Here is a 17,132-nt window from a genome sequence, read left to right on the forward strand (position 1 = left end):
CTGATCACTCTGGCTTAATTTTTCCTTGACCATGTAGTTGAACATGTTGATCGGTAATATGAATGCTATTATGTGTTTTAAAATGGCATTATTGTTATATAATTTGTATTATTTCAAGAGATGTAAAGACTGGGTTAGCACATTAGAGTACACAATTTTAGGTCATCAGTTCTCCCTGAAGTACAACTCAACATACCAAAAAAAAAAAAAAAAACATGTCAAAATATATTCTGGTGGAAAATATATTAGGAGATGGTTTCATAATTTATAGGGAGATGTTTTTCCTTCTTAAAATAACTGTTTAAACTGCTTCTATCTCTTTTAATTGTGACTTATAAAGTTTTAAAGGAATATCAGTAAGCAAAAATTGTTTTATTTTTGTTTTTACAGCTTTAAACATTATCATACTAGTTTCAGTATCAAATATTGACTCTAATTGAAGTCACTCTCTACATTTCATGATAAAATTATTTCTATATAAGTATATGCATGCAATTTTATTATTCTATTTCACTGCTAAAAACAAAAGTATTATTGAAATGAGAAGTATTTTGGAATCTGGAGAGTGACACATAAACCCTATTTTCTGAGCTTTAATAACAACTTTTTAAAATTAACTCTCTAGTATTTTTTGCTTTATATTATCTTATGATACATTTGAAAAATGAAGAGTTAAATTAAGCAAAGTGAACTTAAATATTAGGTGATGATCTGCTAAAGTCAGGCTTAGGTCTAAAGTTACATGCTTTTAAATTCAATATAGGTTGCTATTTATTAAAATGTTACTCAAGTGACTAGTCAATTCAAAGAACCATTAAAATATAGCAGCTGATTACTTTTCTTTCTATGTAAATAAGTTCATGATATTCCATGTTTGTTGGTTAAATCATCTTCTCTAATGGTTTATATTAGTTCTAGTATAGCTTGAATTTGATTATTTTAATTCACTTTACCAGAAAATCTCAGCTAAGGTGTTGAAAACAATGAAGAAGTAAACCACTACAAAAGAAGATAACCATTGACTTTTTTTCACCTTTTCTATATTTTTAAAAAATTTCCAAATTGTTTTAATGATTGTACTATTGCTGAAATCTTCTTATTAAAATATCCATATAACACCATTGAAAGTGACATTACAAATTTAAAACAATTCCATTAAACAATGTTTATTTATATTTTACTTTTTAAAACAGTCTTATAATTTATCAATTAATGTTTATATATTAAAGATGTGACATTTTATGTAATAAACCATCTGATAAAAGTAATAGTGTAAAACATGACTTCAATCAAATGACATTTAAATAATGACATAATGGCAAATTATTTTAATGAAAAGTATTTGTATATATTAATGCTTTCTAAATAAATTGAATGTTACACTTTGTCTAGATTAAAACACTGTCAAAAGGATCTATACTGCCATCTTCTGCCACATACTTTATCATAGCATTTGCAGGTAAATGGATGGAGCTGGAGAACATAAAGCTAAGTAAAATTAGACAATCCCCCCTCCCCCTCCAAAAAAATGCTGAGTGATTTCTCTGATTTAAGGATGCTGATTCATAATATGATATGGGACGGAGGTGGGGGGAGGATTAAATGAACTCTAGATAGAGCAATAGGGAAAAGTAGAGGGAGGGGTAGGGAGCCAAAATAAGGGTAGGAAAAAAACAGTAGAATGTGATGGACATTGTTAACCTAAGTACATGTATGAAGACACGAAGGATGTAACTCTATATACAACCAGAGATATAAAAATTGTGCTCAATATGTGTAATATGAATTATAAAGCATTCTGGTGCCACATATAACAAATTAGAATAAAGAATATCAAAAAAAGAATATTAAAAATTTCCAAAAAATAACAAAAGATATTAGTAACTGTTTCACCTGTTTCAAACTATTTCTTATTTATTTATTCTACACGTCTCCTCTTTATGAACAAAAGCTAGTATGATGTCTATCTAGTAATGACAAGTTCAAAAACATGTTCTAGCCTTGCAATATGTTTTTACAATGTCTATAAACCAAACTGTGATTCTTGCATAAAGAATTACAAAAGGGATAAATAGATTATGTCCCAAACTATACTCTGCTTTTGAATATTTCCAGTCTTTTATCTCCAATGAAAATAAACTTGTAGACTTATGCTGTAGATTCCTAAGCAGTGATATAGGAGAAAATTTATAGGAGAAAAATTAGTTACATTGTCATGAACAGAAAAATCAAATTAAAGGCTTTGTGATAATGGCGAGGATGCAAACATAATTATAAAAGAATACAAACTCCATGAATACCTTTAAGAGACATAAATCTGAAATTAAAGAAACACACTTGTATTGGTATAAATTGAGCTGATAGCATACACACTTCATTCCCTGCTCACCTGTCATCTAGCTCAGAAATCCCCCTACAACACCTGACTACAGAGTAAACTCTTTGAACAAAGTGACTGTCTTGAAAACACTTTTTGTACAATGGGAAAATTACCAAATGAAAAGGCATTTAAAAACATTATTTAGACTCTATTATGATATTCAATTATCTTCATTTTTGACAAAAATATTCTAAATTGATAGGAACCTGACTTCAACGGATCTTGTGAAATACTGATAATATTATTTTCTCTAAATTTAAAAATGCATTGAACTTTCAGGTTGGTTTTAAACACTGGGAAACTCATATCATATTCATAATTGCTAGATGTAAAACTATGATACATTAACATTATAGAGACTAGTATAAAATTTTTGCTGAGATAAAATTTAAAATAGGGTAAGCACATATCATTCTTAACTAGTAGATTAACCAGTGGTTTTAATATTTTCTAAGTAGTTGATTCTTTTTTTATCATAACATGTTGGAAAAAGTAGGAGAACTGTTTTTTCCTGATAGAAGTATCATATTTATCTATGATGATTTCAAATTTAGCCTCAAAGATTAGCTTAGATGAAAAATGTGATTCTCACATATCTTTTTATATCAGAGAACAAGCTTCTTCATGCATGTGTTCCTCCATTTTTGTACCTCCTATAATTTAGAAAAATTAATAGTTTTAGTAGCCATAACTGTCATCAAGTAAATGTTCTCCCATTTTTTATTAAAAATCCATTTTTTACAAAATGAATGAAAAGGTTATCAAATAGATCTTGCTTAATTTTTATATCATTATTGATTATTTTTATAAATTTAATAACCCAAATAACAATTTTTAAAGATATAAATAAAGGTCAGACACAATTTCAAGAAATTACATATATTAAGTCTAATAACAATAAACCTCTGAATTTTAAAATGAAAATAATATAGATACAATTATTGTGCCCTCATGAAAATTATTAACATTTTCAATATTTCTCTATTCAGTAGTCAAATCACATGGTTGATTTTTTTAAGGATTAAGGAAGTTAATATGTGATAGATATTAGTAACAGGTTTATTGAGATAGGGGAACAGATTCACAAAATTTAAAAAAAATGAGAAAAGGAAAGAGGAGAAAATGAAGAGAGAGAGAGACAGAGGTAAAATCTAAGGTTAAGAAAAGACCTCCAAAATTAGTTTAAAGATAACACTCTAGGTGCTAATAGACACATTTGGGTAAGTTTAAGAGGCTCTGGAAAATCAGGAAGATAGGGCCAGCATAGGGAACTATTTGGAAAGAAGTTGAAGTTGCTCAGAACTCAGAGCCCCATAGTTGCTCATTGGTCTGGAGGTTCTCAGCACCAATTCCAACTCTAAGGAGAAGGCAAGAACAGATGCCCAGGGATTTCTCCTGGGAAAGCAAATTGAAGGGTGGGTCACAGAAAATGAAGGCCCAAGATTCACACTTGGCAAATACTCAATTCATGTCAAGTTTGTGTTACTAATAATAGCCCTACTGAGTAAGAAATAATACGAAGTTGGGGGAACAAAAAGAATTTGAGTCTGTCTTAACTTTTAGGTGAAAAAACAGAACTAAAACCAAAAGCAAACAACAATTGTTTTAGGTGTCACAGATCAGTTTTCTTTCTGGAAGATTCATAAGACACAGTATGATTTTCATTCAAACTTTTAACATTGTACTACTTTTTTATATGTATGTTACTATTTACTCTCATAGCAAACTCTCTAAAGGGGGTTTGTGAAACAAAATGCCTTTATATGATTTAAGATGTGAAAAAGAATAAAATGTGAATTACCAGTTTTAGGACACAGCTTTACATTTTATATACAGGACACTATACTTTCTTGATCCATTTATAGCACCCCAGTGTCAAAACATAATCTTCCCACTGTTGGATGAGAAAATCTAATGAAAGAGTTAGCATTAGAGACTTTTCTCAAGAAAGTGGATTATCTTTTAAAAAAGTGCTAATCCCTCCTGATGGGGAGAATGAGCTCATCCCTGGTAGACTGCGGCTTAGTTACAACCAAGTGAAGGAGATAATCTTCAATTGCTCATGAGAATGTTTAAACATTGCTATTTGTCTAGTGATCTCTATTAGGAAAGCACTCCCCAGAGAGCTCTACTATGAACTCCTACTGAAATAAGAATGAATTATCTAATTGTTTGGTCAGGACGAAGAACTGGACAAGGGCAAGTTCATGTTAGGGAGAACCTGTAAGTGTCCTATTATTTTGGGACTTAAGTTTAATTATCAAGTATGTTATTTTCGAGTCCATTTCCCAGTAGGTCTAAACCACATTTTTTAGCCTACAATCTTTCCATAGTAAATGGAATATTTTATAAATGTTGCATAAACTTTATGAGTCTTTAAAAATACAACACCCACTATGCCAATGAGAACATCGGACTTTTCTTTTTATTCCATGCACCTAGTATAATGCGATATCTATCTATCTATCTATCTATCTATCTATCTATCTCTCTCTCTATATATATATATGTGTGTGTGTGTGTTTCTTTGTTATAATCAGTTGTACATGACAGTAGAAAGATTTTCGATTCATTGTTCACAAATTAAGCAGAATTTGTCACTTCTCTGGTTATACATGAAGTAGTCATAACATTCAGGCAATCATAGATACATATTCTTGCTATGAACTAAATCATACCCTTTTCTCATATTCATATATAGAACACATAACATCCAGCATTGTGGTATTTAGAGATGTCATTGGGAGGTAATAAAATTTATATGAGGTCATGAGGGTAGATTTCTTGGTGAAGGCGATGCCCCACTGACTGTCTTGACAGGGTCACAGTGAGGATGAATGCTGGCAAAGCCACGCTGGTTGGTGGGTAACCGAAACCATGAGACCCTTTTTTATGTAATTGGGACTTTGCATTTTCATGCTTATGTTTCTCACAGGAGGCATGAGTATGTTAAATGCCAAACAAATTAAATTTCAGATGGCTAGAACAGAACAGGTAGTTCATGCCTTGGAAGCTGTTCTGCTACCCACCCCTCAGCATATCAAGGACAAAATAAAAGGCTATTCTTCTATCTTAGTACATTGTGGACAAACCTAATAACAGACAACAATCATTCTCTGAAAAACAAACTCTATGAGAACTAGTGCACCTTGACTGAGAAACAAACTCTTTGAGAACTAGTGTACCTTGACTGAGAAACAAATTCTTTGAGAACTAGTGTACCTTGACTGAGAAACAAAAGAAACTCTCTGAGAAAGCAGCTCAACCAGTTTTATGAGAATAAATTTAGGAATTAATTAAAATACCTTTATAAGTCACAGTTTTAGAATAATGTTAAAAATATTATTTTATTTAGATTCTTAAGTTTAGAAATTATTAAGTCTTTAGTTATATAGGTTTCTGATATGCTTTAAGGATGATTCATAAACTTTAGGACATTTTAAATATAAGATTTAAAGGGACTTTTTTAGATGGGAATTTTAGATTAAAAATAAAGTGCAGGTGTACTTTAGGTTAATGATTAATTAAGAAACTTAGAGTCTGGTTACGTAGTTTGGCATTAGTTAATAAGGAAATAACATATCTTGGGAAAAATAGTAAATCTTGGGAAAATCTGAAGGATATAAATTGGTGACATGTTTTATTGATGATTCTGTACTTTTGATGATTGTATGGCTGGGGGTCATATCCTGCCTGGAAGAATGTAGATCGGTGTGCTCTCAATCATGGTTAAGGAAATGTCATGTCTTGGCAAAGTTTTAAGTTATATAATCAATGACGTATTGTGAATCTATAATGATGAGAAAAATTGTAATAAAAGGGGACCCAGAGAAAGCAGCTTTGGCTCTCTCTCTGAAGATTGCTCAAAGGGAACGACTCCTGTCTCATCATTTCGCCTACGCCACTCCTCCTTCGGGACTCCCTGGACCCCGCCGGGGCTGGCCCCCTGCAATTTCTCATGATTCAAAGTGTTCTTATAAAAACACAGCCTCCACAACTGAGGGAAGATAAATTTTATAATTTCAACTGTCAGGGCCATATGTTGTAGTATGGCAGCATGAACTGACTAACACAGTTCTCATTCTTTATACTTTAGCTGAACTACTATATTGTGATGTCTTTTCAGATTCCTCCATAAAAGTTAACTGCATATGCTTCTGCATGTTATCAACATACATGATTTATTCCAGAAATTCTATTTACTTGATTTTTTTTTTAACTTTTAGATTCCCTAGTACAAGCACAAACCCAAGATTTGGAAATTGTTTTTGCTAAATGAATGAGCAAATTCTCCTATCTTATAAAACTTTCCTCTGGCTCATTCTGTTTTGTTTTCAAGAGTTTGGAATTCTATTATCATTAGAATATGCAACCAGCTTCTAGTATCTCAAACATTGAGCCCTAATTTTAGCTGTTTGGAAACATTTTCTTTAATTTTTAGATGCTTTCTGCCATATCGTCATATAATAACTTTGACATACATAATTTTACATTTATATATGATTTTTAAAATTTTAAACTTATATTGCAATTTCCATTTAGAAAATATTTCAGCCCAGGTTCCCAGGGGTGGAGAGGCATACCTTGTGGCAAGAAAACTTTTAGGCTAAGACTACTTTAGATGAATTTCTAGAGAAATGAAACTGACAAAAACATGAGATTCTTAAAAAAACAAACAAAAAAAGGCGCGGGGGTGGGGGGCGATGTTAAAAAATAAGGGGAAGACCAAAATGAACACCTTGATGCAACAAGAGTATCTCAGAGCTCTTCCACAGTGAATGTCATTAGAGAAGCTGAAGGTACTAGCATAAGTCCCAACATTCAGGTAAGACAGCATGGGGGGGTGGACCAGGGAGAAATGTTATCTACTGGCTCCTCTTATAGTGTTTAGGGTTTATGCCCCTTTCTGCTACTTGAGGTTCCCACCATGGAAGCTTAGTAGCAGCAATGCACTCTGCAAGCAGACAAGTTAAAATATGTATTCTTCCTAACAACACTTATTTTCTTATATTATGAAAATAACTAATTACCTACCACATTGTTGGTAAATTGAAAATAAACACAGCAAACATAAATGAATGAAGAAACATTTTAAAACTACCTTATGTTGTTTTCCCCTAATATTTATTCACAATGTTTTGAAGCTAAAAGCTATAGCTCCCTCTTGTGAAAAGTGTAGAGCCTTTGGATTTCAATATCCAGGCCATATTGACCTTATGTGCTCATTTACATTTTTGTTTCGTGTGTGTATTGAGCCTGAGATTATTGTTCTAATTTGTTTTAATTAACACATCCATCATTTTGGCAGGGGTTTTCTCCTATGTGTTCATATTTTTTTCCTGTTTAATGGCTGTTGTCCAATAATAAACTATTAAAGTTATATATGTACATTTGTATATAAATTAATAATAAATGGGCAATATTTTCCTCTAAAAATAATTTTGTCCAATAAACCTTGGTGGAGACATGACTTTGAATCTGATTTTTATGAAAACTAAAGTACATGAAATACCACAATTACTTTTATTTTGATTCAAGACAAAGAATACACAAATTCATACTTTAAAAATAAAAATATAAAATTTCTTTATACAAAGCTGATAATGCACAATTAGAAAAACTAAGTGTTTTATCATAATGGAGTTTTTGGTTTAAATATATGATTAAAAATTGGGTTTAATTTAAATACACTAATTACCAATTTATGGCTAATTAATATATAGACTTAAGCTATTATAATAGTTTATAATGATTTTTATTACAGTGCAATGTTTTATGGATTTGAATGTTATTTTTTCATAGAGTAGTATGATGTTATATTTCCAATATTATAAAAGAAGAAAAAATAAGGTTCTTATATATTGCTAATAAAATATTTATGAATAAATTATCTTTGCTTCTCCGTACCACAAAAAAGGAAAGTTATAAATCCAATGATTCATGTAAAAATTTAAATATGCATAAGGTAAATATTTGCCAGTTAAGGAGTTTCATTATATTTCACCTTAATCATACAAACAAGAGGTAAACATATTTTGAAGTAGCTTATAAAATTGACTAAATTAATTTTAAAGACTTTATGGATCAGAGTAATGTAGTCCGTGAGGTAATCATCTGGCTATTCAATCAGAAATTTTATCGTTGGGTGTAAATTAGAGGAAAGGTCATCAGCAATTCATGATATATATTCTCCTTTAAAATAATTTAATCCAGGAAAATTATTGAATGATGCTCTTAATCTAAATCTATGGCAGAACATGATCTATAATATAATTTGATGAAATTGATTCAATGCAGGAAAGAACAACTTTGTCACCCAGGGCTAGTCAAACATCTCTTGGGTATGATAACAAAAGCAAAATCTATACAATAAAATAAATGGTAAATTGAATATCACAAAATTAAAAATTATATCTGTTCCCAAGTCCTGTTAAATGAATGAAAAGAAAGCTACACTTTAGGAACAGCAACAAAAAAAATATTGAAGACCACAAAACTGAAGATCACATATTCACTAAAGAATAAATATTTAGAATGTAGGGAACTATCAAAGCACAAGGGAAGAAAATAAAAATGGTCAAATACATAAAAATTTTAAAGTGAGTATAAGGGTCTGGGGGTGTTGTTCATTGTTAGAGCACTTGGTCTAGCAAGGACGAGACCCTAGATTCAATCCTAGCAACACACACACACATGCAAAATATACTAATAGATTTTTTGAAAAATAAGAATAATATATGTCAAATATATAAGTCAAATTAACAAATGAGAAGATGTTCAACTTCATTAGTTGTCAGTAATAAAACCTCAAACTATAAAAAAATTAGTACGCATCTCTCAGAATGATGAACTTCATTGGATTAGACAAAGGGGAATAAAGGGAAGGGAATAGGGGATGGGGATAAGAAAAAAGGTGAAATGAATTGGACATAACATTCCTATGTTCATATATGTGAAATCCCACTTCATTTACAATGGCAAGAATGGGATCCAAATTAGAATAAGTTAAACGAAATGTATGCATAATATGTCAAAATACACTCTACTGTTATATAGATTAAAAAAAATCAAATAAAAAGAAGAAGAATAGGGACCTAAAAACCAGGGTAAGAACTCACCCACCATAAGACAAATTGAACTTGGCATAAGGTATTTATAATCAAAGGGAGAACATTAGTACAATGTTCTTACAGTGGGACTGAAATGTGTTGATTTGAGCTCAGTAGCTCTAGTTGGGCATTCGGACAAGTTTGAGAGCATTCTAAAACAAAGAACTGTCATTTTTACACAAAATATCAATGAAATGCATTGATACACTATCAATATGTGAAGAACTAGTGTCTTAGTATCTCCTACCCAAGCTACCAAAAATAGGTACTGGGAGCAGGGTTCTCCAAGACCTAATGTACAATGAAGTGGTAGTCCTAGTATCTTGTTAGGAATGTGGTTAAGGTATACAAGCCTGATAAACATAAAGCACTATCTAAGGCAGTGGTTCTCAGCAATTGACAATGCATTAAACTTACCTAAAAAGTTTCAAAACCCATGATGTCCCATTTCTCACCAGGCTACTTAAACTAATTATCCCTGGGGAGATGGTACAAGTAGCATTTGTATTTTAAGCTTCCAGATAATTCCAATGTATAGCAAATGTTGTATGTGGCTCTTATACGAGACTTTAGTCTTAAGACAAGGGATATTGGAAGCAATGATCAAATAGAATTAGATCTAAAATGGAGGACAGGGTATTGGCCATGATTAAGAATCTGCTATGTTACTAAAAGTGAATATTCAGATTAAGGAGAGAATATTACATTAATAGACAAAAATAGGTAGATATAATGAAATTCTGGACCCTTTGTGTTTTTTGTTTGTTCATTGATTTTAATTTCCAAATGTCTTGCCTGGGAATTTTTTTTATTATGATTTTTTCAATAAGAACAACTATACTTATTAAAGAATCAAGGAAACAGAAAAAAAAGAATGATGAAAATCATGGTAGTGCACGCTTGTAATTCCAGCAACTCGGGAGACTGAGGTAGGAGCATTACCTAGGCACTAAGCAACTTTGTGAGATGCTGTCTCTGAGTAATAAAATAGTGCTGGGAATATGGCTCAGTGGTCAAGTGTCCCTGAATTCAATCAACGGTACCCCTACCCACCCACTAAATGATGAAAATAACTAAAATTAAATACTGGCAATATTAAATACGGATAAAGAAGCAGAGGAAGTACTACTTATAAATTTCTGGTAGAATGTGAAGTAGCAAAGGTACATTAGAAATCCTTTGGGCAATTTTTTAAAAAACATAAATTTTTAATCACCATATAAAACATCTATTGCATTCTTGGTTACTGATCCCCAAGAAATGAAAGTTATATAATATATAGAGATTCATTGTAGTAATATTTATTATTTTAAAAAAAGCTAGCATTGTCATAATCAAAACAACACTTTCTTACTGCAGTACTCTAAAATAAAACAGTCGGTTCATTTTAATAGTAGTTATATCTGATTTGCAATCAAGCAAGTTCAAACAAAATAACTTCAACTTCAGCATGTTAAACCCTTGAGAACCTTAAAAGGAAAATACTGAAAATATGGAAACTATCAGCTATAAAAACAAACTTGAACCCCCCAAATCTTATGTGTATTATATTTTCCTATTTTTGTTTTCTATGAGTAATTATATCACAGCATAAAACTTCACAGACTTAGACCCAAAATGTTTAGTATGATTTCACAATTATTCATGTGCTTTATCAGTCTAATAAAAAAAAGACCCATGTCCTCAATCAAAGCATTATCATTATTTTGCAAACAGAAAATTTTACTTTGGTTTGGTTTCAATGACGATCCAGGCAAAGAAAATGCAAAAGCATTTAGAATTTGTTTTTTCTTATTTTCTTCGAAGATAAATACAGAAAGAAAAACAGATTTTGTAAAAATAAGTCATATATTAACATCTTTCATAAACAGAAAAATATTTCTTTTTTCCAGTCTCATGTATAAATTTTTTGAAAAATTCTCCCTAAAAAAACCACTTAAATGAAACTCACACTCAGCTCAAATGATGTCTGTCACATAGCATTCATGACATTTGTAATCTGAATCTCATCATCATTCCATTAACATCTAGCAGAGCCATCATCTCTTTAAAGAATGCATAGTAGTATAAGGAATTATCAGGGTAAAGCCTTTTAAACATATGGATGTAGTACATTCACATAATTTAAGAAATGCTTTGAATCTTTGGAATGTTCCTTAATATTCACTATTATATATTAAAAGGTGAAAAGAAAAAACTAATTTTGAAATACGGTTTTAATTCCTTCACTATTCATTGAAGTCCTAGGGCAGACAGTAAAGCTTATGTTTACCTTTGAATAAAGCACTATTGGAATTGGGGAACTATGTTGTGTTGTAGAGAGTCCTGGTTTATTCCCAAGAGAGAAGTTAAGTAATTTCTTGCTATGGTTGAATAAATCAGTTTTATTTTTTTTTTCCATACAGGCTTTCTTCTTCCATGTGGATGTGGATGAATTTGGGTATAGCAACAAAGATTATTTGTTACACTCTTTATTCTTTGTATTGCTGTTATTAACCAATGTTTAGTAAATAGACAAAGTAAAAAAAAAAAAGACTGTGATTGTCTATAATTAAAACAGGAAGACTTTAATGAAAACTATAGTCAGGATACTATACTTTTGTATGCTTCTTCATATACCCATAGTGGAAGAGTTATATGAAAATTTATAAATCTGAATCATTATGATTCCCCCCATAATGTATAAAAATTAGGACTGGCTACCATTTAGCTGTGCATATGTCCGTCCTGTGTCATTTTGATCTCTACAAATATCTAATCAACTAAAACATTGAGATCTGAATTTAGTAGCTTAATTGTTACATTGAAAGACCATAGAATTAAATTTATGGTGGACAAAGTAGGGGCAAATTACCATAGAAGTTATAAATGTACATTTGGGAATAGAAGGTATTATATTTAAATTTTCTTTCCCATTTAATAGTTATTCATAATTTTTAAGTTTCATTGTTTCTCAATGATATGCCTTAAGTATCAAATAATATATTGTGTGTATAACACTGTACAGAGTTCCTTGTATTCTTCCAAGCTTGATCAAACATGTATATTCATACATATCCTTATTTGTATATAATACATATGATGAAAAAACCTGTTTCACATTATCAATTGACTTTAGTCTAATGAGCAGTTGATCCTACTAAAATTATACATACAAAAATTCTTATGGGAAAGCTACATATTAGAAATAAAATTAGTTATTTGTGACCTCCACCATCATCATGCAAATCTATAATAATGAGAATTAGAAGAAAATCAAATTAACCGATAAATTTAATTCACCAAAAAAAAAAAAAAATAATGCCAGGGAGCATACAGCATGGTTTTATTTTCCCAGTCTTTTATACTTACTTTATTTTGCAATGTGCAAGTGTTCCTCAAGGCAATGTAAAATAAAGCACCAGCTAGGACATCTGAAATTACCCTTAGTACAATTTTAAGAGTATGTTATAATGTTCACCTAATCAAACTATCTTAATGATCATATCAGTTTACTAAAAAATCCTAAATTAATGGAAGTTTTGCTCTATAGCCTCACAGCCTGGTTTAGAAAATACTAAATACATTGAGGTTATTGATAATTTTTTTTATGATTTTTAGTGCAAAATATGCTATACTGAGGTTTCACAATACCTCTGACTTGTTTTTTAATTTTTGGTTTCTAATTCACTTTAGTAGTTTGTTTAAATTTTGTGGTTGATTTTTTTAAATCTTTATTTTATTTGTACTTATTTTATTTTATTTTGGTACTGGGGATTAAACTCAGGGATACTTGACCACTGAGCCACATCCCCAGCCCTATTTTGTATTCTATTTAGAGACAAGGTCTCACCAATTTGTTTAGTGCAGAGCTTTTGCTGAGGATGGCTTTGAACTCAAAGTCCTCCTGCCTCAGCCTCACAAATGACTGGGATTACATGCATTGGACACCACTTCCAGGTTTTCTTTGATTTTTCAGCTATCTTATAAAGTTGGAAAGTTTATGCTAATATTAATTTGAATAATTATTTAATGTCACTGTGTACGAATTGCTTAAAGAACAAATTTGGATTCTTCATTTTAATAAATGAAATCTATTATATTTACTTAGAAAATTGCATGAGATTTATAGCATATTAAATAAAGATTATGAGTCTAATGATTTTCACCACCTATAATTTTATCAATAAATTCCTTTTCTTCTTTCAAATACCTGTATATCTCCATTATTATTCTACGTATGAAATAGTTATTTCAAAAACTGACTGAACAATGATATCATCAAGTCATTTTTTTCCCTAGGCCACATGCTGAGTCCTGGACCACACCCTGCTGAAGTAAATTAGTATTCCTTAGAATAATGTCATTATACTGGGTTTTTGTTTGTCTTTTTAAGCACCCAGAGTTTAAAACACTACTGTAAAATACATTTACTAAAAGTCTGAACTCAATGTTTCATAATTTTTGAAGTGAAGTGGAATAGTTTAATGTAGGTTTAGAGATGAGATTCCCATAATTATACTTTATCAGCTGTGAGAAGAGGAATAATCTAATATATTATTTCCTGTCTGTTGTTCTATGTTTTAATAAAATGACACATTGTCTTAATTACTGAAACTCAATTTGGTTTTCATTTATATAATATGACCGCTAATGTGAAATTTCTCTTTTATTTTAAAGCTTTATTGAGATATAATTTATATGCTCTAAAACTCACTGATTTTTTTGTATACTTCGGTATTATTTTTGGTATATTCATAAATTGTACAACTTTTACTGCAGTCTGAGTTTATTACATTTTCATCACCCCATAAAGAACTGCTGTACACATTAATATCAGTGCCAGGCACACTGCCCAAAGATTTAGGCAAAAACTTAGGTACATTATATACTTACAAATTTACCTCTTTTGAGTACTGTGCTTAAATGAACTCAGATAATATGTGGTTTTCAACAAATGGCTTATTTTACTGAGCATCATTTTCAAGTGTCTTCCTTGTTGCAACATTTTTATATGCTTCTTTATTTCTATTGTTACGTAACACTCTATTGTTTGCAAACATAGGAATGAAATTGATATGTGGTAAATGTACCTCTGATCTATTGAAAATATGACTAATTAGTTTCCACATTAACTGTACTCTTAACATCCCTCCAGTGATATATAAAGATACCAGTTTCTCAACCTCTTCACCAACACTTATTACTGTCAGGTTTCTAGGATAAAACTATGACAGTGGGTGTGAATTGATACTTCATGGTTTTGATTTGATGTGATTTACATTCCCCTGATAGCTAATGATGTTGATAGTCATTTTGTATGTTTACAAGGCATTAATATGTCTTATTTTATAAGTATTTATTCATAACTAAGGTCCATTGTTTAATTGAGATGCATTTTTAATACTTAGTGCTAAAAATCCATTATATATTCTGGATAAAGGTACTTACCATATTTATGATTTCTCAATATTTTCTCCCTTTCAGTAGGTTGTCTTTTCACTTTATCAATATTATATATAGAATAAAGATTTTATTGTGATTTAGCAGATTTATCTTTTTTTTGTTACTTTTCTTTTTGGCTGTGATAGGCAAGAAAGTACTGAATTATATTCTAAAATTTTATAGATTGATATCTTAAATTAGGTCTATCAAATGTTTTACATTAATTCTGTATAAGACAAGATGACTAAAATAAAAAGAAAAATGTAAATTATGAGAAATAAATACAAATGATTATGAATTTTCTAACATAAATTAACAATGCCTTTGATAGGCTCATCAGTAGACTAGACATTACTACAACATCTATGTCTGAGCTTAAGAATATGTCAATAGAGTCTTCTAAGACTGAACAGCACAAGGACAAAAACTGGAAAGAAAACAGGAACATAACATAGAAGAACTGTAGGCCTGGGCCAATGATAAATGGTACAAATATGTGTAATTATATAAGAGGATGAGTAGAAAAAAAGAAAGGGAAGGAAGCAATATTTGAAAATAATTGAGAATATACCCAAATTAATTTCAGACATTAAGCCACACTCTAGGACTTTCAAAAAATCAAGTAAGATTAAAAATATAGAGAAAAGACAAGAAAAAACTAAGGAAAAGAAAAAATTTTAAAACAAGAGTAAAAGAAAACTACATATTTGAACTGCAGAAATAAATTATAAAGGTTAAATTTTAAAAAGATAAAAGTAGAGTGCGATATTTAAAGTGTTGAGAAGAAATAAACAAAACACCAATGTAGCATTTTATATTCTGTGGTATCCTACTTCAAAAATGAAGGAGAAATAAAGACTTTAAAAAAAAAAAAAAAAAAAAAACAGAATTTGAGGAAATTTACTGCCAATGATCTTGCCTTGAAAGAAATGTTGAAAATTTTTCAGGGACAAGAAAATATGACATAGATCAGAAATCAGATCTACAAAGAAAGGAAGAACATAATAAAAGAAAAACAAATTTTAGATTTCCTATTTTTAAATAATCTAGCTTCATTATTTATTTATAATAAATATAGAAATTATGTATTCAATTATATATGAGTGAAGTGGAAACAAAGAAATAAGGTATGAAAAAAGGATTAGTAATAGTTAATTATTGTAAAGTCTAGCCCGCCACCCTCGCTGGGCTTCATGAAAGAAGGTTTGAATAGTGAGAAAACGCTAGGGAGTTTTAAGTTAAAGAGACAAGATTCTAATTACCTTTAAAACCAACTCCAGGATGGCTTCTCCTAGCTCCAGCCTCTATCCACCTAATGCGGTAGTGAGGTTTACTGAAGAGGCTAGCGTGCACGTGCGCGTGAGAGAGAGAGAGAGGAGAGAGAGAGAGAGAGAGGAGAGAGAGAGAGAGAGAGGAGAGAGAGAGAGAGGGAGAGAGAGAGAGGAGAGAGAGAGAGAGGGGGAGAGAGAGAGAGAGAGAGAGAGGAGAGGAGAGGGGAGGGGAGGGGAGGGGAGGGGAGGGGAGGGGAGGGGAGGGGAGGGGAGGGGAGGGGAGAGGGGAGGAGAGGAGAGGAGGGAGGAGAGGAGAGGGAGAACACGCCAGGGAGTGGACTTTTATTGGGGAACAAAAAAATCTTGGGAAAATACCATCCAATGAAAATTAAGGGGGGCAGCATCCCAAGGTCAGGGGTGATGATTGGGTCTTTGGGGCAGTGGCCAGACACGCCTCTGCACGGACAAGCTCTGGGACCTGGAGAAGGGTGGGGAAAGCTCTGACACAGCTGTGTCTAAGCGCCTCTCACCCAGCCAGGGAGTTAACTCAAATCACATGCAAGGATGGCCTCCCACAGTAAAGTGCTCACACTACCAGTGAAACAGTACAGTCTCATTTGAAAGAAGTTTTGGATTATTTTAAATATATACCCAAAACCATGAAAACAGGTAAAAAAATTGAAGTATAATTATTATTCTAAGAAAACAAAAAAGTACAATCATATAAAATATCCAATACGATCACAAAATGTAGAAAATGTAAAAGATAAAAGAACAAGTGAACAGGGTGTGGTGGAGAACACTGAAATTAGCATATTATCCTTGCTTGATTTGAAAAGTGTCCAAACTGTTTATCTTTCACTATTTCTTTACACTAATCTATATCTATTTTTATATTGGAACTGGGTTTCTTGAAGAAATTCAAGCAGCTTGGGAAATTGAGGCAGG

The sequence above is a fragment of the Urocitellus parryii genome, chromosome 2, assembly GCF_045843805.1.
Source record: "Urocitellus parryii isolate mUroPar1 chromosome 2, mUroPar1.hap1, whole genome shotgun sequence".
Taxonomy (NCBI): Eukaryota; Metazoa; Chordata; class Mammalia; order Rodentia; family Sciuridae; genus Urocitellus; species Urocitellus parryii.